This window comes from Bos grunniens, chromosome 11, assembly GCF_055505025.1.
Source record: "Bos grunniens cultivar Pamir isolate PY7600 chromosome 11, Bosgru_T2T1.0, whole genome shotgun sequence".
NCBI lineage: Eukaryota > Metazoa > Chordata > Mammalia > Artiodactyla > Bovidae > Bos > Bos grunniens.
The window spans coordinates 73776041-73803826 of record NC_141175.1 but is presented as its reverse complement, the minus strand read 5'-3'; positions in this window follow the sequence as shown (position 1 = coordinate 73803826).

Here is a 27786-nt window from a genome sequence, read left to right as displayed (position 1 = left end):
CAGAATCCTCCTCACTGAAATCCATTTTAGCTGAGCAATCCATGCACCACCTTGTGGTTCCAGCTTAAAATGTATTTAATATCTAGAGAACATATAACTGATTACAGATAGTATTTGTTGGGGAAGTAAGGCACAAGCAGAACTACTACAATATAAAGCATTCTTATATTTAGTCAAGTACAGAGAAATGAATTGGATTATCATTGGTAAGACTATACTGACAGTTTTATTCTTTGTGTGTCAAAGATTGAGATAAAGCAAATGAAAATTTCATGATAATCCCATAAACGCACACACACAGCCACCTGAAAGTACTTTCCAACATTTTCTAAGAAACGGAATTAACCAGTGTAAAGAAGAAAATGTCATTTCCTGACAGGTAGGTTGTTATTATTATTTTGCAATAGCTTTTAAAATATTCATAAAATTTGGCCCCAAAATCCTAGTTCTAAATATTTAAACTTTAAAATAATTATAAAACCTAAAACTTCTTGACGAGTCACATGTAAGTCATTCTTCAGAAAGATATTTGTAATAATAGAATAATAACAACAATGTAATTTCCTAACAAGAGAAAATTGGTTAATTAAATAGTATGCCAGTAGTTCTTAAAAACTCTGAATTTGATACTTATTTAGCAGCATGGTTAAACATATCACAAAGCAGTAAATAACACAGATTAAAAGCAAAAATTAAAGCTATGTTATTTTAGAGAAATAAAATTATTTACAACAGTTACATCTAGTGTCAAGGTTATGGATACTTTTTATTTTCTTTATAACTTTCTGTATTATCCAAATTCATCTTCTAAACATATTCCTTGTTTTTGTGTGATATTTATAATAAAATGACATTATTTAAAAACAAAGTAAGCATACAAAATGCAATGTAAAAACCAAAAACTTAGGTAGAAGCTGTTACTTGGTATTCTACCTGCATGGGTCCATCTTTGAATGCTGCTGAGAAGGAAGAAAATCAAACCACAAGGTCAACACACACCAGTGCTCAATGAGTCTCCAAAGGATGAGCTTGGATGAGCCCCAAAATATTCAGCTGTGCTATTGAAAATTAACCTGTACCATCTGAACCTCTGAGGTTTATAATATTACAGATAAAAATTGTCTTAATAGAAGAGATAAAAGTAGAAAGAACAGTACAACTCTGAATCAAAATTTCTCATTGATTTTAAAATTTATTTTAGCCATTATTACTAAGGCTGAATGAAATGATAGATTTAAATCTACAATAAAGTATAAGCTTGGTCATGGTTATCTAAAGCATGATTTCACTAGACACAATTTTTTTTTTAATTACATAACAAAAATGGCTTCAATGTTTGTTTTATCCCTTTTGATAAATTTATAGGTGCTTACTATAAACATACCTCACCAAACACGTATACACACATAGAAACACATAGAGAAAAAAATCAATCAACAAATAGAAGACTAGGTAATAAAACCTTGACACATATTCCAATATTTCAAGTATTTCTGTTTATAGGTACACACACAGTATAGCATTTCAAAACTATTATAAATATTTTCATCTACTTCTCTCAGATAATATGACTTAAACTAATATATTCTTAGCTTTAAATCTGCATTAAAATATTATTCTCCAATTTATTTTAATTAAATATAGTATAAATATTTCTTTGTCAATAGAACTAAATTTCTGTCACCAATTTCACCAACAGAATACTATTTTATTGTATGGCTAACCTGTTATTCAATGTTTCTTCTAATAATGTACATTTAGGTTATCCACTGCATGAGTCACTAGATAAAGTACATTTTTAAAAGAAATACAGAGTAATTACCTCAAGAATTATTATGAATGAACTCAAAATAGATTAAAGACCTAAATGTAAAGCCAGATACTATAAAACTCCTAGAGGAAAACATAGGCAGAACACTCTTTGACATAAATTGCAGCAATATCTTTTTAGATCCACCTCCCAGAGTAATGAAAATATACACAAAAATAAACAAATGGACCTAATTAAAAGTAAAAGTTCTTGGATAGCAAAGAAAACCATCAATCAAACAAAAAGACAACCCACAGAAAGGGAGAAAATATTTGCAAATGATGCAACCAGGAAGGGATTAATCTCCAAAATATACAAACTGTGGCTCTATATCAAACACAAACTCAATCAAAAAGTAGGCAGGAGTTCTAAATAGACATTTTTCCAAAGAAAACATACAGATGGCTGAAAAGCACATGAAAGATGCTCAACATCATTAATTATAGAAAAGCAAAAATCAAAACTGCTATGAGGTATCACCTCATGCCAGTCAGAATGACCATCATCAAAGAGTACACAAACAAAAAAAGTCTGGAGAGAGTCTGGAGAAAGGGGACCCACCTACTCTGCGGGTGGGAATGTAAATTACTGCAGTCTCCATGGAGAACAGTATGGAAGTTCCTTAAAAAACTAAAAATATAGCTACCATATGATCCAGCAATACCACTCCTGGATGTATTCCCAAAGAAAATCAAAATTTGAAAAGATACATATACCCTAATGTTAACTGCAGCACATTTACAATACCCAGAACATGAAAGAAATCCAAATGACCATCAACAGAAAAAATATTAAAAAAATATGTGGTGTTATATATACAGTGCAATATTACTCACCATTCGAAAGACAAATATATGATATCACTAATGTGGAATCTAAAAAAATGGTACAAATGATCTTATTTATAAGACAAAATCAAACTCATCGACATAGAAAACCAATTTATAATTACCAAAGGGGAAATAGGTATGTGGGAAGGATAAAATAGGAGGTTGGGATTAAGATATACAGACTACTATATATATAAAACAGATAATCAACAAGGACATACTCTGTGTCACAGGGAGGTCTATCCAATACTCTGTATTAACCTATACTGGAGAAGGGAATGGCAAACCACTTCAGTATTCCTTCCTTGAGAACCACATGAACACTATGAAAAGGCAAGAAGATAGGACATTGAAAGATGAACTCCCCAGGTCAGTAGGTGCCCAATATGCTACTGGAGATCAGTGGAGAAATAACTCCAGAAAGAATGAAGGGATGGAGCCAAAGCAAAAACAACACCCAGTTGTGGATGTGACTGGTGATGGAAGCAAGGTCTGATACTGTAAAGAGCAATATTGCATAGGAACCTGGAATGTTAGGTCCATGAATCAAGGCAAATTGGAAGTGATCATACAGGAGATGGCTAGAATGAACGTTGACATTTTAGGAATCAGCGAACTAAAATGGACTGGAATGGATGAATTTAACTCAGATGACCATTATATCTACTACTGTGGGCAAGAATCCCTTAGAAGAAATGGAGCAGCCATCATAGTCAACAAAAGAGTCCGAAATGCAGTACTTGGATGCAATCTCAAAAACGACAGAATGATCTCTGTTCGTTTCCAAGGCAAACCATTCAATATCACAGTAATCCAAGTCTATGCCCCAACCAGTAACACTGAAGAAGCTGAAGTTGAATGGTTCTATGAAGACCTACAAGACCTTTCAGAACTAATACCCAAAAAGATGTCCTTTTCATTATAGGGGACTGGAATGCAAAAGTAGAAAGTCAAGAAACACCTGGAGTAACAGGCAAATTTGGCCTTGGAGTACAGAATGAAGCACGGCAAAGACTAATTGAGTTCTGCCAAGAGAACGCACTGGTCATAGCAAACACCCTCTTCGAACAACACAAGAGAAGACTCTACACATGGACATCACCAGATGGCCAACACCGAAATCAGACTGATTATATTCTTTGCAGCTAAAGATGGAGAAGCTCTGTACAGTCAGCAAAAACAAGAATGGGAGCTCCCTGTGGCTCAGATCATGATCTCCTTATTGCCAAATTCAGACTTAAATTGAAGAAAGTAGGGAAAACCATTAGACTATTCAAGTATGACCTAAATCAAATCCCTAATGATTATACAGTGGGAGGGAAAAATAGATTTATGGTTCTAGATCTGATAGAGTGCTTGAATAACTATGGACAGAGGTTCATGACACTGTACAGGAGAAAGGGATCAAGACCATCCCAAGAGAAAGAAATGCAAAAAACAAAATGGTTGCCTGAGGAGGCCTTACAAATAGCTGTGAAAAGAAGAGAAGTGAAAAGTAAAGGAGAAAAGGAAAGATATACCCATTTGAATGCAGAGTTCCAAAGAATAGCAAGGAAAGATAAGAAAGCCTTCCTCAGTGATCAGTGCAAAGAAATAGAGGAAAACAAGAATGGGAAAGACTACAGATCTCTTCAAAAAAATTAAGGATACCAAGGGAACATTTCATGCAAAGATGGGCTCAATAAGTGATAGAAATGGTATGGACCTAAGAGAAGCTGAAGATATTAAGAAGAGGTGGCAAGAATACACAGAAGAACTGTACAAAAAAGATCTTCATGACCCAGATAATCACGATGGTGTGATCACTCACCTAAAGCCAGACATCCTGGCTTGTGAAGTCAAACGGGCCTTAGGAAACATCACTATGAACAAAGCTGGTGGATGTGATGGAATCCAGTTGAGCTATATTAAATTCTAAAAGATGATGCTGTGAAAGTGCTGCACTCAATATGCCAGCAAATCTGGAAAACTCATCAGTGGCCAAAGGACTGGAAAAGTCAGTTTTCATTCCAATCCCTAAGAAAGGCAATACCAAAGAACGCTCAAACTACCACACAATTGCACTCATCTCACAGGCTAGCAATGTAATGCTCAAAATTCTCCAAGCCAGGCTTCAACAATACGTGAACTGTGAACTTCCAGATGTTCAAGCTGGTTTTAGAAAAGGCAGAGGAACCAGAGATCAAATTGCCAACATTCACTGGATCATCAAAAAAGCAAGAGAATTCCAGATAAAACATCTATTTCTGCTTTACTGACTATGTCAAAGCCTTTGACTGTGTGGATCACAATAAACTGGAAAATTTATTTTAAAGTGGAAATATAAATAAAGTGCAAAATTCTGAAAGAGATGGAAATACCAGACCACTTGACCTGCCTCTTGAGAAATCTGTATGCAGGTTAGGAAGCAACAGTTATTACTGTACATGGAACAATAGACTGATCCCAAATCAGAAAAGGAATAAATCAAGGCTATATATTGTCACTGTGCTTATTTAACTTATATGCACAGTACATCATGAGAAACACTGGGCTGGATGAAGCACAGGTTGGAATCAAGATTGCCAGGAGAAATATCAATAACCTCAGATATACAGACGGCCCTACGCTTATGACAGAAAGTGAAGAACTAAAGAGCCTTTTGATGAAAGTAAATGAGGAGAGAGGAACAATTGGCTTAAAGCTCAACATTCAGAAAACCAAGATTACGGCATATGGTTCCATCACTGCATAGCAAATAGATGTGGAAACGGTGGCAGACTTTATTTTTGGGGGCTCAAAATCACTGTAGATGGTTACTGCAGCCCTGAAATAAGAAGAGGCTTACTCCTTGGAAGAAAAGTTATGATGAACCTAGACACCATGTTAAAAAGCAGAGACATTGCTTTGTCAGCAAAAGTCCATCTAGTCAAGGCTATGGTTTTTCCAGTAGTCATGTACAGATGTGAGAGTTGGAGTATAAAGAAAGCTGAATAGCAAAGAACTGACGCTTTTGAACTGTGGTGTTGGAGAAGACTCTTGGGAGTCCCTTGGACTGAAAGGAGATCCAACCAGTCCATCCTAAAGGAGATCAGTCCTGAATGTTCATTGGAAGGACTAATGTTGAAGCTGAAACTCCAATACTTTGGCCACCTGACACGAATAACTGACTCATTTGAAAAGACCCTGATGTTGGGAAACATTGAAGGCAGGAGGAGAAGGTGACAACAGGATGAGATGTTTGGATGGCATCATCGACTCATTGGACATTAGTTTGATTAAGCTCTGGGAGTTGTTGATGGACAGGGAGGCCTGGTGTGTAGTCCATGGGGTCGAAAGAGTTGGACACGACTGAGCAACTGAAATAACTAACTAATAACCTATATTTGAAAAGGATATGAAAAAGAATAGATATATGTATACGTATAACTGAATCTCTTTGCTGTACATGTGAACCTAACACACTGTTAACCAGCTATACTCCAATATAAAATTTAAAAAGATTTATTATGATGACTGTTTATACAATGTACCAATACATTTGCCACCATATCATAAAGATAATGGCTAAAGCACAAATCTTTAGAACTATATCCATAATTTATTTTAAAGTACACAATATATTGCAGATGATCACCTTAAACTGCCAAACTAGGACCAATTTAAGCAAGTAACAAGTGGCACAAGTAGAAAATCCAAAAGGCTGAAAGAGTGTGTGTGTGTGTGTATATATATATAGAAACACTTTATATATAAAGGTGTATATATATTATATATAACTATATATAATCTTTATATAAATTTATATAATCATTCTTAATATTTCTTTGGTGAACTCATTCACTAGTAATATATAAATATAAATATATATACATATATATATAAATATATACCTTGTGAACAAGTTCACAGAAGAAAGATTAAACCCTTAGGTATAGTATCAGGAGATAAAATCAAGGCTAATAGGGGAATTACACAGAGAAATATGATGGCTCTAATGTATACTGGTTATAAAATATCTGTAACTTAATCAAATTACCCCAGCTACTCTGTTTCTGGCTTTTATGAAGTGCCATAAATTTGGCACCCATGAAATTAAAAGATGTTTGCTCCTTGGAAGAAAAGCTATGACCAATCTAGACAACATATTAAAAAGCAGAGACATTACTTTGTCAACAAAGGTCCGTCTAGTCAAGGCTATGGTTTTTTCCAGTAGTCATGTACAGATGTGAGAGTTGGACCATAAAGAAAGCTAAGCACTGAAGAATTTTGGCTTTTGAACTGTAGTGTTGGAGAAGACTCTTGAGAGTCCCTTGGACTGCAAGGATACCCAACCAGTCCATCCTAAAGGAAATCAGTCCTGAGTGTTCATTGAAAGGACTAATGTTGAAGCTGAAACTCCAATACTTTGGCCACCTGAGGTGAAGAACTGACTCATTTGAAAAGACCCTGATGTTGGGAAGGATTGAAGTCAGTTGCAGAAGGGGATGACAGAGGGTGAGATAGTTGGATGGCACCACTGATTCAATGAACATGAGTTGGAGTGAACTCGGGAATTGGTGATCAACAGGGAGGCCTGGCATGCTGCCATCCATGCGGTCGCAAAGAGTCAGACACGACTGAGCAACTGAACTGAACTGAACTGAGGGAATATCTGACATAATATATGAATAATGTATTTCAGTTCAGTTCAGTTCAGTCGCTCAGTCATGTCTGTCTCTTTGCGACCTCATGAACCTCAGCACGCCAGGCCTCCCTATCCATCATTAACTCCCAGAGTCCACCCAAACCCATGTCCATCGACTCAGTGATGTCATAACCATCTCATCCTCTGTCGTCCCCTTCTCCTCCTGCCCTCAATCTTTCCCAGCGTCAGGGTCTTTTCAAATGAGTCAGCTCTTTGCATCAGGTTGCCAATGTATTGGAGTTTCAGCTTCAACATCAATCCTCCCAATGAACACCCAGGACTGATCTCCTTTAGGATGGACTGGCTGGATCTCCTTGCGGTCCAAGAGACTCTCAAGAGTCTTGTCCAACACCACAGTTCAAAAGCATCAGTTCTTCTCTGCTCAGCCTTCTTCACAGTCCAACTCTCACACCCATACATGACCACTGGAAAAACCATAGCCCTGACTAGTTGGACCTTTGTTGGCAAAGTAATGTCTCTGCTTTTGAATATGCTATATAGGTTGGACATAACTTTCCTTCCAAGGAGTAAGCGTCTTTTAATTTCATGGCTGCAGTCACCATCTGCAGTGATTTTGGACCCCAGAAAAATAAAGTCTGACACTGTTTCCAGTTTCCCCATCTATGCCATGAAGTGATGGGACCAGATGCCATGATCTTAGTTTTTGGAATGTTGAACTTTAAACCAACTTTTTAACTCTCCTCTTTCACTTTCATCAAGAGGTTTTTTAGTTCTTCTTCACTTCTGCCATAAAGGTGGTGTCATCTGCCTATCTGAGGTTATTGCTATTTCTCCTGGCAATCTTGATTCCAACCTGTGCTTCATCCAGCCCAGTGTTTCTCATGATGTACTCTGCATATAAGTTAAATAAGCAGGGTGATAATATACAGCCTTGACGTACTCCTTTTCCTATTTGGAACCAGTCTGTTGTTCCATGTTCAGTTCTAACTGTTGCTTCGTAACCTGCATACAGATTTCTCAAGAGGCAGGTCAGGTGGTCTGGTATTTCCATCTCTTTCAGAATTTTCCACAGTTTATTGTGATCCACACAGTCAAAGGCTTTAACATATTCAATAAAGCAGGAGTAGATGTTTTTCTGGAACTCTCTTGCTTTTTCCATGATCCAGCAGATGTTGGCAATTTGATCTCTGGTTCGTCTGCCTTTTTTAAAACCAGCTTGAACATCTGGAAGTTCAAGGTTCACATATTGCTGAAGCCTGGCTTAGAGAATTTTAAGCATGTATTTACCAAAACCAAAAAAGTATTGAGATAAACTGAACTGGATCTAAATAAATGGAGTATTACATCACACTCTTAGTACTTTTTTTTTAATTAAATTTATTTGTTTTAATTAGAGGCTAATTACTTTACAATATATATATATAATATCATATAAGAAACAAATCACCAGTCCAGGTTCGATGCAGGACACTCTTAGTATTGATTTGAAGCATAGTAGTTGTAAAGAGGGAGAAGGCAATGGCAACCCACTCCAGTACTCTTGCCTGGACGGAGGAGCCTGGTGGGCTGAAGTCCATGGGGTCGCCAAGAGTCCGATACGACAGAGCATCTTCACTTTCACTTTTCACTTTCATGCATTGGAGAAGGAAATGGCAACCCACTCCAGTGTTCTTGCCTGGAGAATCCCAGGGACAGGGGAGCTTCGTGGGCTGCCATCTATGGGGTCGCACAGAGTTGGACACAACTGAAGTGACTTAGCAGCAGCAGCAGTTGAAAAGCTGTCAGTTCTCCCCTAACTGCTTTATAGATGCAAAAAATAACAATCAAAATTCCAGTTGGCATCTTTTAAAAAAGATACTGACCAAATGATTCTAAAAATTCATACAGGAATGTAAATGAAGTAGAATTTTGAAAACAATTTTGAACAAAATTAAAGTTGAAGGGTTAATACTACTTGATATTGAAACATTAAAACCCTCCAATAATTGAAACAGTGTGGAATTGGAGTCAAGTAAGACAAATAGATGGATAAAACAAAATAAAGAGTCAAGAAACAGACTCACATATTTATAAAAAAAACAATTTTGGCAAAGATGCAAAGACAAATTAATGAAAATTTTATATACTTTTGAACGATAATTCTGGAACAATTAGGTGTTCATATACAAGAACTTTCATTCATATCTCATATCACACTAAAATTAAATGATAATGAATCAAAGATCTTAAAATATACACCTTTTGGAAAACATAAGTGAACCATTGTCACTCTGGATTAGGCAAAATTTTCTTAGATAAAAACAAAAGCATAATCATAAAAGAAAAAGGATGAATTGGACGTCATCATAATTAAAATCCCCTGCTGTATAAAAAGACACAGGAAAATGAAGAAACAGTAAGAAAATGTTTGCAAATCATATATGCAATAAAAGATTTATATAAAAAACCTCAAAAGATAACAATAAAAGTACTAAAAATGGGTAAAAATATTTACCAAGGAAAATATTGGATTATCAAGTGAGCTCACAAAAAGATACTCAGGTTCATTACTCATTAAGTGGCAGAAAGAAAGTGAAGTTGCTCAGTCGTTTCCGACTCTTTGCGACCCCATGGACTGTAGCCTACCAGACTCCTCCATGGGATTTTCCAGGCAAGAATACCAAAGTGGGTTACCATTTCCTTCTCCAGGAGATCTTCCTGACCCAGGGATTGAACCTAGGGCTCCCGTTTTGTAGGCAGATGCTTTACCATCTGAACCACCAGGGAACTACATTACTCATTAGGGAAACAGAAATTAAAACCAAAATTAGATATGATCACAAACCAATTAGAATGACTAAAATCTAAAAATTCTAAATTCTAAATGTTAACAGAATATGGAAATCTGGAGCTCTCAAATACTTCTGGGGGGAATGTATAATGGTATAACTAATTTGGAAATCATGTTGGCAGTGTCTTGAAAAATTAAACCTTTTTTAAGACTTCAATTTTACTCTGGATGAGCTGTAAAATTATGTCACCATTTCAGCAGGAATAAAAATGGCTCTAATCATTGTATTCCAAAAGATATAACTTAATCCAAACACACTTACAATGCAGTATAATTAGAAAACAAAGTAAAAATCTTCATCAGGAAGCTATTCACTAGTGGCCCCTACATTAGCGAGTAAAGATTATCCCTACCTCCTTGAAGGCTCTGGCTATTTGGCATCAAGAAATCACATGTTACACATCCTTCTCACTTATTATTAGGGACTAGAATTCATGCCTTTTTTCCTTTTTCCTAATGCAATATTCTCTCAAGTGAATGATTATGTCTACATATTGAATAAAAATCATTATTAGTATAAAATAATCTTAATTTCTAAGAAAAAATTACTTAATTTGCATGAATGAAGTCTATAGTTAATACAGCAAATTTAACTCTTCAATCCAGGGATCCAGTGGTCTCCTTTCTGTTAAGACTTAAAGCTAAAAGCTCAGACTAAACCAATCAAGTCAGTTCATATTTTCTAATTCCTGAAACTCTCTGGATTTCAACTTAAGTGCAAATTAATATCATCTGAGTATAAAACAGAAATTATTGGGCAGTTATAGATGTTGTATAATCTCTAGGGATTTAAATTTAAAAAATACACTTCAGATGTAAGGCTGAAAACTACTTGATTTATGTTAATACTGATGTGTACTTAGTGATTTAGAAAAGGATTTTATTACTATCTAAAACTTACTTACTAGTTTTAAACTCACAAATTAGCTTCTCTTTTGTTGGAATCTAATTATTTTTATGTAGGGCAACAGTCCAGCTAGCCAGGGGCAAAATTTTACCTTTTAAATGGAAACTTGAATAGGGAAAATGATAGATTTCAAAGCTAAACAATATCTACTGCAGAACGTCCACATGGGACTGGGGTGAGGAAATATGAACAGCACAAAGGTATGTGCTGCCAATTCAAGGGTAGATAGGAAGGTCCAATTTTTCCTTGACATTTGATGAGGTTTTCATCTTTCTTAGAATGTATTCAAAGTTAGTTCTTATTTCTTGCTTAAAAAAAATCCTTTTGGGTACTCAATTCTGTATCAAAAACATATACTAGCTGTCACCTCTTTTCAGGCTTTTGTAAAGATCAAGTCTCCATCTTTTATGGGCATAGCATGAAATCACTAATTTAATAATTTTCATTTCTTTTATCTTTTGCTTTTATGATCTACCATTGATCCTACACATTTCTTTAAAGACTCAAAGGCAGTGACCAGGCAAGTATGGAGCAGACATGCTTGTAAAATATCCATACAGAAATAAACCTGGCTAAAAATAATCCTAAAAGAAATTTTTTTTTTACTTGATATAGCTAGTTTAGATACTTTGAAGTATGATTAGTAATATAGAAAACTGACTAGAGGGCTTCCTAGGATTCTGTGATAAAGAAGAACTAATAGAAAATGTTTAAAAAGCACACTAAGGAATTGATTATATAAATTTAGAGGCTATTAGACTTAACTCGGAGAAAGCAATGGCACCCCACTCCAGTACTCTTGCCTGGAAAATCCCATGGATGGAGGAGCCTGGTGGGCTGCAGTCCATGGGGTCACGAAGAGTCGGAAACGACTGAGAGACCTCACTTTCACTTTTCACTTTCGTGCATTGGAGAAGGAAATGGCAACCCACTCCAGTGTTCTTGCCTGGAGCATCCCAGGGATGGGGGAGCCTGGTAGGCTGCCATCTATGGGGTTGCACAGAGTCGGGCACGACTGAAGTGACTTTGAAGCAGCAGCAGCAGCAGACTTAACATGAGGGTAAACCACAAATTGTTATATATTGAAACTTCCATACCATGCTATCTAACAGAGCTTGTTAATGCATTTAGGCATGCATTGTTAAGAGGATTTCCTTATTCTTTTTTAATTAAATGAACATTTATTGAGCATCTTCTCTGTGGGGTATTATGATAACCACTATGGTTATTTCTCCACTCCATATGTGGCGCTGTGCAGCCAAGGTCAAAAAAGCAGTTAAGTGTCATCCAGGGAAGAGACTAGTTCCTGATTCAAGGTCACTGTGAGCAAACACCCAAGTGTGCAAGGCTCAAGTTGTACAGTCTTTCCTTACAAGAGAGAATAGAGCGTGCACATAAGATCTAGCCTCTTGCAATGTGCTAGTCTCCTATGGCCTAAGTGGACCCACTGCACACTCAACAAGTGTTCTAACTGCAAGCACCACACCACTTTATGCTCCTGCAGAAGGATCACAACACTGCCCCTATGAGAGCTTTCTGTGAAATATAAAAAGTGAGGGATATGCCTGTGGGCCAGTGATGCACATCTTATGCAGAATTCAAGCCCAGCACAGGCTGCCAAAGCTCTTAATCTTTCAGTAAGGAAGTGTTCCAAGACCAAGGCCATTCTTATGTTACTGCACAGTAGATGGGGAACTAAGTCTAACTACCTCTCCCAACAAGAAATACAATGGCGAACAAGGCATTAAAAATATTGCCTTTCTTGTGAGATGAATATAATGAGGAAAAAGACTAAAGCAGTTTTTAGAAAATACCCTTTGAGGAAATTAAGACAATGAAAACGAAACTGACACCTGATTATTGAGAAGGGGCTGGCAAAGTGATGAGAAGGGGAACACAATCTAATGAGATAAGGCACAAGTTTGAAGACCCTTTGCCAGAATTAGTTTCATGCATTTTAGGAATGAAAGAAGACCATGAGGTTGGTGAGTTAAAGTGCTGAAGAAGAGGAGGGCTATGAGAGTAGGGAGAGGAGAGGAGGGGATAGTGGCATGAGATGAGCTTGCATTGGGAAATCAGCAGATACAAGACCACAGAACGCTTAGATTTCTTACTTTCTTTATATATGACTTTACTTTTTATTGTATGTCCTCCTGAAATATAACTTGATATTATCAGTTCTTTTGACAGTATTTGCAGATGGTAATTAACACATATTCAGTTCAGTTCAGTTCAGTCGCTCAGCTAGGTCCGACTCTGTGACCCCATGAACCAGAGCATGCCAGGCCTCCCTGCTCATCACCAACTCCCGGAGTTCACTCAAACTCAGGTCCATCGAGTCGGTGATGCCATCCAGCCATCTCATCCTCTGTCATTCCCTTCTCCTCATGCCCTCAATCTTTTCCAGAATCAGGGTATCTTCAAATGAGTCAGCTCTTTGCATCAGGTGGCCAAAGCACTGCAGTTTCAGCTTCAACATCAGTCCTTCCAATGAACACCCAGGACTGATCTCCTTTAGGATGGACTGGTTAGATCTCCTCGCAGTCCAATGCCTCTCGAGTATTCTCCAACACCACAGTTCAAAAGCATAAATTCTTCACCTCTCAGCTTTCTTTGTAGTTCAATTCTCACGTCCCTACATGACTACTGGAAAAATTGTAGCCTTGACTAGATGGACCTTTGTGGCAAAGTAATGTCTCTTTAATAATATGCTTTTTAATATGCTGTCTAGATTGGTCATATCTTTCTTTCCAAGGAGTAAGTGTCTTTTAATCTCATGGATGCAACACCATCTGCAGTGATTTGGGAGCCCAGAACAATAAAGTCTGACACTGTTTCCACTGTTTCTCCATCTATTTCCCATGAAATGATGGGACCGATGCCATGATCTTAGTTTTCTGAATGTTGAGCTTTAAGCCAAATTTTCACTCTTCTCTTTCACTTTCATTAAGAGGCTCTTTAGTTCTTCTTCAGTTTCTGCCATAAGTGTGGTGTCAACTGCATATCTTCAGTTCAGTTCAGTTCAGTTCAGTCGCTCAGTGGTGTCCTACTCTTTGGACCCAATGAATCACAGCACGTCAGGCCTCCCTGTCCATCACCAACTCCCGGAGTTCACTCAGACTCACATCCATCGAGTCAGTGATGCCATCCAGCCATCTCATCCTCTGTCATCCCCTTCTCCTCCTGCCCTCAATCCCTCCCAGCATCAGAGTCTTTTCCAATGAGTCAACTCTTCACATGAGATGGCCAAAGTACTGGAGTTTCAGCTTTAGCATCATTCCTTCCAAAGAAATCCCAGGGCTGATCTCCTTCAGAATGGACTGGTTGGATCTCCTTGCAGTCCAAGGGACTCTCAAGAGTCTTCTCCAACACCACAGTTCAAAAGCATCAATTCTTCGGTGCTCAGCTGTCTTTACAGTCCAACTCTCACATCCATACATGAACACTGGAAAAACCATAGCCTTGACTAGACAGACCTTAGTTGGCAAAGTAATGTCTCTGCTTTTCAATATGCTATCTAGGTTGATCATAACTTTTCTTCCAAGGAGCAAGTGTCTTTTAATTTCATGGCTACAGTCATCATCTGCAATGATTTTGGAGCCCCAAAAAATAAAGTCTGACACTGTTTCCACTGTTTCCCCATCTATTTCCAATGAAGTGATGGGACCAGATGCCATGATCTTCGTTTTCTGAATGTTGAGCTTTAAGCCAACTTTTTCACTCTCCACTTTAACTTTCATCAAGAGGCTTTTGAGTTCCTCTTCACTTTCTGCCATAAGGGTGGTGTCATCTGCATATCTTAGGTTATTGATATTTCTCCAGGCAGTCTTGACTCCAGCTTGTGCTTCATCCAGCCCAGTGTTTCTCATGATGTACTCTGTATATAAGTTAAATAAGCATTGTGACAATATACAGCATTAACGTACTCGTTTTCCTATTTGGAACCAGTCTGTTCCATGCCCAGTTCTAACTGTGGCTTCCTGACCTGCATACAGATTTCTCAAGAGGCAGGTCAGATGGTCTGGTATTCCCCTGTCTTTCAGAATTTTCCACAGTTTATTGTGATCCACACAGTCAAAGCCTTTGGCATAGTCAATAAAGAAGAAATAGATGATTTTCTGGAACTCTCTTGCTTTTTCGATGATCCAGCGGATGTTGGCAATTTGATCTCTGGTTCCTCTGCCTTTTCTAAAACCAGCTTGAACATCTGGAAGTTCACGGTTCACATATTGCTGAATTCTGGCTTGGAGAATTTTGAGCATTACTTTACTAGCATGTGAGATGAGCACAATTGTACAGTAGTTTGAGCATTCTTTGGCATTGCCTTTCTTTGGGATTGGAATGAAAACTGACCTTTTCCACTCCTGTGGCCACTACTGAATTTTCCAAATTTCCTGACGTTTTGAGTGCAGCACTTTCACAGCATCATTGTTCAGGATTTGAAATAGTTCAACTGGAATTCCATCACCTCCACTAGCTTTGTTCATAGTGTTGCTTCCTAAGGCCCACTTGACTTCCCATTCCAGGATGTCTGGCTCTAGGTGAGTGATCACACCATCGTGATTATCTGGGTCATGAAGATCTCTTTTGTATAGTTCTTCTGTGTATTCTTGCCACCTCTTCTTTAATGTCCTCTGCTTTTTTTAGGTCTATACCATTTCTGTCCTTTATTGAGCCCATCTTTGCATGAAATGTTCCCCTGGTATCTCTAATTTTCTTGAAGAGATCTCTAGTCTTTTTCATTCTATTGCTTTCCTTTATTTCTTTGCATTGATCACTGAGGAAGGCTTTCTTATCTCTTCTTGCCATTCTTTGGAACTCTGCTTTCAAAGAGGTATATCTTTCCTTTTCTCCTTTGCTTTTCTCTTCTCTTTTTTTTTTCACTGCTATTTTTAAGGCCTCCTCAGACAGCCATTTTACTTTTTTGCATTTCTTTTTCTTGGGGATGGTCTTGATCCCTGTCTTTTTTACAGTGTCATGAACCTCTGTCCGTATTTCTTCAGGTGCTCTTTCGGATCTAATCTCTTTATTTGTCACTTCCACTGTCTAATCATAAAGGATTTTATTTAGGTCATACCTGAAAGGTCTAGTGGTTTTTCCCATTTTCTTCAATTTAAGTCTGAATTTGGCAATAAGGAGTTCATGATCTGAGGCACAGTCAGCTCCTGGTCTTGTTTTCGCTGACTGTACAGAGCTTCTCCATCTTTGGCTGCAAAGAATATAATCAGATTTCGCTCTTGACCATCTGGTGATGTCCATGTATAATGTCTCTCTTGTGTTGTTGGAAGAGGGTGTTTGCTATAACCAGTGCGTTCTCTTGGCAAAACTCTATTAGACTTTGCCCTGCTTCATTCTGTACTCCAAGGTCAAATTTGTCTGTTACTCCAGGTGTTTCTTGACTTCCTACTTTTGCATTCCAGCCCCTATAATGAAAAGGACATCTTTTTTGGGTGTTAGTTCTCAAAAGTCTTGTAGGTCTTCATAGAACCATTCAACTTCAGCTTCTTCAGCATTACTGGTCAGGGCATAGACTTGGATTACTGTCATATTGAATGGTTTGCCTTGGAAACGAACAGAGTTCATTCTGTCGTTTTTGAGATTGCATCCAAGTACTGCATTTCGGACTCTTTTGTTGACTATGATGGCTACTCCATTTCTTCTAAGGGATTCCTGCTCACAGTAGTAGATATAATGGTCATGTGAGTTAAATTCACCCATTCCAGTCCATTTTAGTTCGCTGATTCCTAGAATGTTGACGTTCACTCTTACCATCTCCTGTTTGACCACTTCCAATTTGCCTTGATTCATGGACCTAACATTCCAGGTTCCTATGCAATATTGCTCTTTACAGCATAGGACCTTGCTTTTATCACCAGTTACATTCACAAGTAGGTGTTGTTTTGCTTTGGCTCCATCCCTTCATTCTTTCTGTAGTTATTTCTCCACTGATTTCCAGTAGCATATTGGGCACCTACCGAACTGGGGAGTTCATCTTTCAATGTCCTATCTTTTTGCCTTTTCGTACTGTTCCTGGGGTTCTCAAGGAAGGAATACTGAAGTGGTTTGCCATTCCCTGTAAAAAAAAATATTTCTCAACGAAATAGAAAAAAATATCACTTTCTTTGTTATAGGCACATATGCTTGTCTAGTTGAGCAGAGCTATACCAGCTATTTCTAAAAAGTTTGATAATTAGAAGATGTAAGTTATTTTGAGGTCCTAGGTTGATTGTCTTTACCTTTGAGAATAGGCCACATTTCTAGTTTTATTTTGCAGGACAAGGGCTCTTAGATTACACTTTGGAAACTGAAGACATTATGCTGTAGATAATATAAACCCTGCTTATTTCTCTGAAGAGTATTACTTTTTTTTTGTTTTAGCAAGGCAGTAACATATTTAGAATAAAACTGAAGATTTGTCTTGAGTACCTGCCCAAATAACATTTCAAAAAAAATTTTTTTTTTCTCTAGGTGAACTATTTTGTGTCTTCTTTGTGTATGAGCAGTTAAGGGCCAGCCAGAGATTTGGGCATAATTTATAATCTCATTGCTTTCTTGTGGCAGTAGTTGCCATGGAAGCAAGATGTAATGACTGACTTTATCTCTCAGTTCCTCAGATCAGTAAATGGCAGTTTTAAAAAAAATCATCTGAGTATTAGTTGTTGTGGCAGTGACACATCTTCAGTATACTCTCAGGATAACACCATAACAGGAGAAATTTCAATTAATGCTAGCTTCTCCTTCCAAGGTTCAGTTCTCCAAAATCTGCTTGCTTTTCATGCATTCTCCAGAGTCCAAAATTTCATAGGATGTATAATCCACAAAGCATTTCAGAATTTGGTAAACACATTATAGGTTTGTTTAATTATCACTTAAAATGTCATAAGTAGGGATTATCTTCTCCTAGTTTTTGTTGTCATATAATGTTAAATTTATAAGTATATTTTATATTGCATGATTGGTTTACAATACCTTATTTAATTATTACAAATAATAAATAGTGTGACTCTCTGGGTTATATCTGGAAAACAGTTTGGTATCATCTTTCAGAAACAAAATATAAATCTCTAAGATCTCTTTCCTGAATTAAGACCAGAACCTGTAATTTACACAGAGTTAATATAATTTATTTCAACAAGAACAGCCTTATGTATAATCACATGAAATCTATTTTAAAGTAGCTGTAAATGAGATTAATGTTGTCATGATGTCAATTTAGAAGAATTAAAAAAAAAACACTTCTAACTAATAAATTATACCATATAATTAGTGGTTTGGCTAGTAAAATAATAGTGGTCAGTACACTGGAATGACCCAGAGGGATGGGATGTGAGGGAGGTGGGAGGGGGGTTCAGGATGGGGAACAAATGTACATCCATGGCAGATTCATGTCAATGTATGGCAAAACCACCACAATATTATAAAGTAATTAGCTTCCAATTAAAATCAATTCATATTAAAAAAAAATGGTGGTCCGAGTTTCACCAAAAGGAATAAAAGGTTTTTTTTTTTGGGGGGGGTCCATTATTTTCAAAAAGCTTTTTTATAAAGTTCAGAATAACAAATAACATAAGAGCATATTCATTTATTGTTGAACCATTAGACACTTGGTAGGGATAATCATTGGAGAAGGCAATGGCAACCCATTCTAGTACCCTTGCCTGGAAAATCCCATGGACAGAGGAGCCTGGTAGGCTGCAGTCCATGGGATTGCGGAGGTCGGACACGACTGAGCCACTTCACTTTTCACTTTTATGCATTGGAGAAGGAAATGGCAACCCACTCCAGTGTTCTTGCCTGGAGAATCCCAGGGACGGGGGAGCCTGGTAGGCTGCTGTCTATGGGGTCACACAGAGTCGGACACAACTGAAGCGACTTAGCAGTAGCAGCAGCAAGAATAATCATACATGTTGATTGAAATGGTGGTTGTTAATGTTATAACTCCAAGGTAAGGGACTTTCATTGATTAAATGTTCCTATTTTTAGATACTTGCACATATGTTTAAATTGTCAACTTTCATAAAATTCCTGAGAGTATTAATTGCTTATTGTATATAAGAAACTAGGACCAAAGAAATTAAATATCTTAAGCACAATCATCTCAAAACCACCATGTGAGGAATTCGTACTCTGGACAGTTTTAATTATAATTTACAGCTTCTAACCACTCTAAGAAAGGCCTCCATTCCTCTAAAAACTTTCCCCTTTGTTTTTACTGCTTAAAATTCAGCACATGAAATGTGTAAAATTTAGAAATAATGTTTAAAATGCAAGCATCATCATCAGGAAAGATATTACATTGATTCAAATTCAAATTTAGGGAATTCACATCATATGTCAGGGTCCATTATTTACTCAGTATCGTATTCAACATGTACTATGTTCTTTGCCTGTCATATCCAATTCACAGTAGACTGCAGAAACAGGTTATGATGGAGTAAAAAACATGGTGATAGATGAAGGGAAAAACATAAAGGATTGAACGTTACTGCATAGCACAAAAACACTGATAGGAAAGCTTCAGATGGCACATTCATCCTTGAAGAAATTTCAGTTTTTGCTAAGAATGAGTCAGTCAGTCTGTATCCTCTTTACATTAATTATGAACCAAAACTCTCCTTTTAGAGTAATGCAAAATCTTTATTCTGAATGTGGTAATAAGTAACAAATATACTTTCACTTTTATTGACTGAAACTAGGTGATGATTTTATGAAAACTTGCAAGCAGAGAAACCATAACAAAAGGTTATTAAGTGCTATGCCAGGCAGCTTTGATAGCATAAAAGCAGTTGATAAGCCTTATTATTTGGGGAAGGAAAAGGCAACTCACTCCAGTATTCTTGCCTGGGAAATCCCATGGACAGGGGAGCCAGGCAGGCTAGAGGCCAGGTTTGGGGTTGCAAAAGAGTGTAACATGGCTTAGAGACTAAACAAAAACAAGCTTTGTTATTAGGGTGATATGATGACATTTACTTTCAGAAATAAAGTTGGTAGAAAGTAGGCTATCACAAAAAGTTTTGTTTGTTTTTTAAATAATACATAAAGTTAATGGTTATTTATAAAATATTGGTTTCAAAAATAAAGCCTCAATCACATTCTATTGAGATAAATTCAGAAATCTAAGTTTGGTGAGCTTTTGAAAGCTCTTTCATAGAAATATTACTGGATACTACCCAACAAGAATATTTTCTTAGTCACGAATCTCCCTCACATAACTCTAATTTATAAAATAAGATCACGTAGTGTAGAATTACCCTGTGATTATACCCAATGATAGTAATATTTTGAGAAACACTAGGAAGAGATCCAGAAAAAGAGAGAGTAGGGATAGGCAGATGGTGATTATAAATGCAATAACACTGTTTAAAGGCAGCAGAATCTCCTATTTTAGAAATATATTGATATGCTTTAATTATTCTCAGACCTCTGATCCCAAACATGATTATTCATTTAGAGAGACATGCTACCAATACTAGTAAAAATAAAGTAAAAATTAAAAAGAACACTTCGATCAGCTTAGTCTTTTATCTCTTCTCTTTGTTCATATAAAGAATCATTAAATATATTTTAAATAATGATTCACAAGGCACACTTTGAAATCATAGTCTTTTCAGCCAAACTTTCATGAGAGGATATTTATTGAGATAAATTCTCCATCCTTTAATATTTAAAACACATTTTAGCTTTAGCTTATGAACTGGATAATTTATTTCCTACCCTTCTAAATAAATATGCTACATTGTTTTACCTTGTGTAACTTTTCTAATTAGATCTGATTTTCAGTGCAAATAAAATTTACCTAAAGAACTAGATTGGTTCAGAAGTCTGAACACTATCAAATAAGCATCTACATTATTTTATTTTCCCAGAATTTTTATTATAAAATGCATATCTATCTGATTAGAGTCTGAATACCCTTCAGAGGAACCAGAGATCAAATTGCCAACATCTGCTGGATCTTAGAAAGAGCAACAAAATTCCAGGAAAACATATATTTCTGATTCACTGACTACACTAAAGCCTTTGACTGTGTGGATCACAACAAACTGCAAAATCCTTTAAGAGATGGGACTAACAGACCACATTACCTGCCTCCTGAGAAACCTATATGCAGGTTAAGAAGCAATAATTTGAACTGGACATGGAAAAACAGACTGGTTTAAAATTGGCAAAGGAGTGCAGCAAGGCTGTATATTGTCACTCTGCTTATTTAACCTATATGCAGAATATATCATGCAAAATGCCAGGCTGGATGAAGCACAAGCTAGACTCAAGATTGCTAGGAGAAGCATCAGTAACCTCAGATACATAGATGACACTACCCTTATGGGAGAAAGTGAAGAGGAAGTAAAGAGACTCCTGATGAAAGTGAAAGAGGAGAGTGAAAAAGTTGGCTTAAAGCTCAACATTCAGAAAACTCAGATCATGGCATCCAGTCACATCACTTCATGGCAAATAGATGGGGAAACAATGGAAACAGTGACAGACTTTATTTTCTTGGGCTTCAAAATCACTGCAGATGGTGACTGCAGCCATGAAATTAAAAGAAGTTTACTCCTTGGAAGAAAAGTTATGACCAATGTAGACAGCATATTAAAAAGCAGAGATATTACTTTGCCAACAAAGTCCATCTAGTCAAAGTTATGGTTTTTCCAGTAGTCATGTATGGATGTGAGAGTTTGACCATAAAGGAGGCTGAGTGCTGAAGAATTCAAACTGTTTTGTTGGAGAAGACTCTTGAGAGTCCCTTGAACCGCAAGGAGATCAAACCAGTTAATCCTGAAGGAAATTAACTCTAAATATTCATTGGAAGGACTGATACTGAAGCTGAAGCTCCAATACTTTGGCCACCTGATGGAAACAGCCGATTCATTGGAAAATCCCTAATGCTGAGAAAGATTGAAGGCAGGAGGAGAAGGGGATGACAGAGGACAAGATGGTTGGATGGCATTACTGATTGAATGAATATTAGTTTGAGCAAGCTCTGGGAGATGGTGAAGGACAAGGATTCCTGGTGTGCTGCAGTCCATGGGGTCACAAAGAGTCAGACACAACTGAGTGACTGAAAAAATTCATATGACATTAGAAGATACAATATATCATTTTATTTTTTGAAGTGAAAACTGAAAATGTCTATGAAGTTATTGAAAGTAGGAACTTATATCCTAGAAAATAGTTCAGATAGTAGATTGACCGGAGAAGGCAATGGCACCCCACTCTAGTACTCTTGTCTGGAAAATCCCATGGACGGAGGGGCCTGGTGGGCTGCAGTCCATGGGGTCGCTAGGAGTCGAACACGACTGAGCAACTTCACTTTCACTTTTCACTTTCATGCATTGGAGAAGGAAATGGCAACCCACTCCAGTGTTCTTGCCTGGAGAATCCCAGGGACGGGGGAGCCTGGTGGGCTGCTGTCTATGGGGTCGCACAGAGTCGGACACGACTGAAGCGACTTAGCAGCAGCAGCAGCAGTAGATTGACATGTCAGTGTGTATGAACTAAGTGAAAGTGAAAGTGGAAGTCACTCAGTCCTATCCGACTCTTTGTGACCCCATGGACTATACAGTCCATGTGATTCTCCAAGCCAGAATTCTGGGGTGGGTAGCCTTTCCCTTCTCCAGGGGATCTTCCCAACCCAGGGACTGAACTCAGGGCTCCCGCATTGCGGGCAGATTCTTCACCATCTGAGCTATAACGAACTAAACTAAAGCTATGTAAGTTGTACTGGTTTTACACCCATCACTTTTGGATTTCTCTCTTGTCAATTGAACATTGCTATAAAACAGTGTTCTAAAACAGGGATCTAGAAAACCCAGGAGTTCTCCATATAATGAAACAAGAATCAGCACATTTGGAGTGCTAATTTATAGCCTTGTCAACATATAAATCACATTTTCTGCACATGCATAATACAATTAAAGCTATGGCTTTTCATGTATGTACGTATATTATTTATATATATATAAAACACAGGACACATATTTCTAGACATACAATGAAAAGGCAGCCAAAAAATATAATTTGTGGACATAAAAACACTTTTTGTCCCAAGAATTTTTTTTCCCATGGCATTGCTGCTACTACACACACATTGTGTGGGCGTGCGTGTGTGTGTGTGTGTGTGTGTATACATGTATATATATGTTAACTTAAAATTACCAAATGCAGCAAACTCCCATCAGGATATACTTGGGAGTATGATATCACATTGATGGTTCTGGGTATTAATAATGTATTTTGAACCTGGGAGGAAAGAGAAACTGAAGGAAAAAAACAAAGACTGCTCAGGACAAATTTCACTTACCACTAAATGTTTGGTAAGAGCACACAAAGCTTATTTCTTTTCATCTGTGTCATCTACATCTGGTACAGATCTCTTATCTGTGTTAAAAAACTTGTGGTTATTGTTAAGAAACTTCTGACTTTACCAAGTAAAGATACTTTTTTAGGATATAGAGGAATTGAACCTTTTTATCTACCCTTTGGAATAACAGTAGAGACAAGCAGAAGAAAGATATAGGAAAAAAAAATTAGGCAAAGTCCAAGAGGAGAAAAGAGGCAAAAAATTGAGAGCAAAAATATAAGTTATATGTAAGGAAGGGTAAGAATAAAATGTCTCTGAAAAAAATGTATTGAACACTATTCTGTTCCCTCAGAATAGGTTTAATTCATTTGATAGTAAGAAGAGGCTGAGACAGGAATGAAGATATCAAGCTGCCACAGTTGATAATAATTAAGTCAAAGCATGAATCCAGCAGAATATGCTCTGCCATGTCCCAGTCCAGGGCCCTTGGAACAGGAAAGTGAGGCTGATTTATAAACACTTCTTTTATTTTATTTTTCATATATACCATGCTGCTGCTGCTGCTGCTGCCAAGTCGCCTCAGTTGTGTCTGACTCTGTGTGACCCCATAGATGGCAGCCCACCAGGCTCCCCCATCCCTGGGATTCTCCAGGCAAGAACACTGGAGTGGGTTGCCATTTCCTTCTCCAATGCATGAAAGTGAAAAGTGAAAGGGAAGTCACTCAGTCATGTCCAACTCCTAGCGACCCCATGGACTGCAGCCCACCAGGGTCCTCTGTCCATGGGATTTTCCAGGCAAGAGTACTGGAGTGGGGTGCCATTGCCTTCTCCGATATACCATGCTAGTAAGAATAAAATGGCAGGCTGGTAACTAAGTTCAAGGATCCAATTGCTCTTGATATTTCCTGCCCCATTTATACAGGCCAATAACTGCAGTTCAGTGTATGCAGACAAAGGTTTGTGCTCTAAAATCAAATAATTGTTGTCTGATGTTTCTATTACCTCAAGAAACAAAATGTTTCCAAGCTTAGGTAACAACAATGTTAAGCCTTTATGAATATTCCATTTTAACTTTTTTCTTATACACCATTATATTTATATACTTAACATTGTATATGCCCAGCTCTGATTTCTTAATCTGACCTATAGCACTCATGGAATACTGGAGTTGTTAAGCATGATCCTTGACTTTTCCAGATAGTCTTCTGAATGAAAAAGTAAAAATAAAATTAGAGAATTGGGTAAAATAGTAAAAAATATGCTTCAGAGAGATAAAAGATGACAAATGCAGAAATATAAAGTTACTGAGCAATATTAAAGAGAAAATGCAGATTGACAGGCTTGGAAGCACAGGAAGCAAGTTATAATAGTTAACACATAAAGCATTGTACACACATAAAGCAATGTACTGACATTCTTATTGTAGTAGCATATACTAAGCTCTATACACCGTTCCTCACTCCCTACTTATTTTGGAAAGGAAACTTCTCATTCTGACTCTCAATGGAAGGATTTCAGTGGGACAACTAATCCTGGATTCTCATCCTTCATCCTCAAGCTCTGAAAATCATAGTTCTATTTACACCTCACCCCAAACCCTACTTATCCCCTCAATGACAGGATTACCTTTAAAATATTTTTCCAAAGAAAAATACTAATCAGAGATGAATAGCTGATAAGAGAGAACCCTAGAGGTATAGGTCAAGATTTCAGTTCTTTAAGTTTCCAAAACTTCTCTGGTACTGCAAAGAGATCTTTTTTGTTGTTTTGTTTTTGTAACTTCAATGTATCTTCATATAGCTTTGTTTTAAGTTATTTGAGTTAGGCCTTTATCGCTTATAACCTAAATAGCCTTGACTAATAGACTAATTAAAGCCAGTATAGTTTATTTGTAAGGAATCTAGCATTAGTTCACTTTTTATGGGTCCGATGAAAAATAAGTAATTAATCCAGCAAGCTCTGATTCTGTACAAATGAAAATTAGGGTATAAGAAAGGTTAATATATGCAGAGTACATTATGAGAAATGCTTGGCTGGAAGAAGCACAAGCTGGAATCAAGATTGCCGGGAGAAATATCACTAACCTCAGATATGCAGATGACACCACCCTTATGGCAGAAAGTGAAGAGGAACTCAAAAGCTTCTTGATGAAAGTGAAAGAGGAGAGTGAAAAAGTTGGCTTAAAGCTCAACATTCAGAAAATGAAGATCATGGCATCTGGTCCCATCACTTCATTGGAAATAGATGGGGAAACAGTGGAAACAGTGGCAGACTTTATTTTGGGGGACTTCAAAATCACTGCAGATGGTGACTGCAGCCATGAAATCAAAAGACGCTTACTCCTTGAAAGGAAAGTTATGACCACCCTAGATAGCATATTCAAAAGCAGAGACATTACTTTGCCAACAAATGTCCATCTAGTCAAGGCTATGGTTTTTCCAGTGGTCATGTATGGATGTGAGAGTTGGACTGTGAAGAAAGCTGAGCACTGAAGAATTGATGCTTTTGAACTGTGGTGTTGGAGAAGACTCTTGAGAGTCCCTTGGCCTGCAAGGAGATCCAACCAGTCCATACTAATGGAGATCAGTCTTGGGTGTTCATTGGAAGGACTAATGCTGAAGCTGAAACTCCAATACTTTGGCCACCTCATGCGAAGAGTTGACTCATTGGAAAAGACTCTGATGCTGGGAGGGATTGAGGGCAGGAGGAGAAGGGGACGACAGAGGATGAGATGGCTGGATGGCATCACTGACTCGATGGACATGAGTGTGAGTGAACTCCAGGGGTTGGTGATGGACAGGGAGGCCTGGCGTGCTGCAATTCTTGGGGTCACAAAGAGTCGGACACAACTGAGCGACTGAACTGAAATAAACTGAATCTTCTAAATTAAAAATATTGATAACCAAGACTGTTGACAGAATATTTTACCTGAGACAATAGACTATTTTCAAATATTGAACAGTTTGTTTTCAAAATATGTACCAGTTACAAGTGATAATTGATGTTTCACTACAATATGTCTCACTGAACAACTATATGGAAATCAGCCTGTATTTCTGCTGGAAGGTGTTTGATAATACAAAAACACTTATTTTGCTGTTATTATGCACGATGAATACGTTTTTATTTTTAAATTGCCAGACAGTATTCATTAAAGTTAGATTTCTTTTGATGCATACGAAACACAAAATGAGTATTCTGCCTAGAGGCAACGACTAATTTAAATCTGACATTTATCTTTCCAGGTGAAATTCTTACGTATCCCTATTTTCCTTGTGTGTGTGTGCGCACACTTGGTAGCTCAGTTGTGTCCAACTCTTTGTAACTCCACAGACTGTAGCCTGCCAGTCTCCACTGTTCATGGAATTTCCCCGGCAAGAATACTGAAGTGGGTTGTCATTTACTACTTAGGGGATCTTCCTGACCCAGGGATAGAACCCAGATCTTCTTCATTGGCAGGTGGATTCTTTATCACTGCACCCTACTTTTCTTAGAAAATACATATAAAAATTAACATAATTATGTGTATTTGTAACAACACTTTTTCTCTGTGTATTTTAATATAGATCCAACATTTAATATTGTATTAAGCTCTTTACATTTATAAATATTCTTAGAAGAGTTTTTCATAACAGTAGACACAAAATTAAACATCCTTTTAAACTGTGTATTATTTTCCTTAATTTTGATACATCATGGTTTACTTAGCTCCAGTTCTCAACTGGGGAAAATGTGGGTGGAGTGTGTACTGCTAAGCAGTTGACCTTATTTTTGTGCTTGCTGCCAACAAAAAATTAATCAAATTTTTTGTTTCACTTGGGCTTTTAGCTACTCTTATTGTCTACCCTTTTTGCCACTGTCAATATAATATGGGGCCAATACTCCATGAAGTACACACATATCACATATGCTCACTATACATTTGAAAGAAATATGAACACTCTAAGTTTAAGAAAGAGAGTAACTTGTCTAAAATAAGCAAGCAAACAAATACTTGTCTAAAATAAGCAAGCAGAAGCTTTTAAGTTTAATTAGGTTCCATTTGTTTATTTTTGCTTTTATTTCCAATATTCTGGGAGGTGGGTCATAGAGGATCCTGCCGTGATGTATGTTAGAGAGTGTTTTGCCTATGTTCTCCTCTAGGAGTTTTATAGTTTCTGGTCTTACATTTAGATCTTTAATCCATTTTGAGTTTATTTTTGTGTATGGTGTTAGAAAGTGTTCTAGTTTCATTCTTTTACAAGTGGTTGACCATTTTTCCCAGCTCCACTTGTTAAAGAAATTGTCTTTAACCCATTGTATATTCTTGCCTCCTTGGTCAAAGATAAGGTGTCCGTAGGTGCATGGATTTATCTCTGGGCTTTCTATTTTGTTCCATTGATCTATATTTCTGTCTTTGTGCCAGTACCATACTGTCTTGATGACTGTGGCTTTGTAGTAGAGCCTGAAGTCAGGCAGGTTGAAAACTATAAGCAAGGTGA